Here is a 591-nt window from a genome sequence, read left to right as displayed (position 1 = left end):
AGAATCCTGCAATTTATTTGCTAATGAGACAGCATTGATATTCAATTAAGCCTTTAAATATTGGACGTGGGGCATGAAAGTTCCCAATTAGATTTTTGTGTGGAATAAAGTGATGGAAAAGTTATTTTATTGAAGGAAAAGCAATATTTAATATTGATTTGGATAATTTCAATATAAATACATTTGAATATAAATTTGAATATAAATAAATAAATATGAAGTTAATCAATTTCATGCCCAGAAGTGAAAGTGAATTCCCAGCCCTGACAGAATTTCAGAGACTATAGTGCGACTAACGTCAACTCACTGCTCTCCCTCTCTCCCCCATTCCCCTCTCCTTTTTCATACACTGTACAATTAGAAGAAAGAAAACAGAGTCCCACTTGTACACAACATCATACATTAGTAGTCAACTAGAAAAAACGGTAAACACGGCCACATGATTAAAAAACGTCTAGTAGTTCAAAGTTACGTTTCAGTTTTACATTGTAGCTATTTTTCTCCTTTAATCAGCGGACACTCCCAGACGGTGTTATTTATAGAAAATCACAAAGTTCACATTTAGAACGCTTTTGAAGAGAGCGAGGAGCA

This window comes from Poromitra crassiceps (genome assembly GCF_964638095.1).
Source record: "Poromitra crassiceps genome assembly, chromosome: 9".
Classification (NCBI taxonomy): Eukaryota; Metazoa; Chordata; class Actinopteri; order Beryciformes; family Melamphaidae; genus Poromitra; species Poromitra crassiceps.
This window is presented reverse-complemented; position numbering follows the sequence as displayed.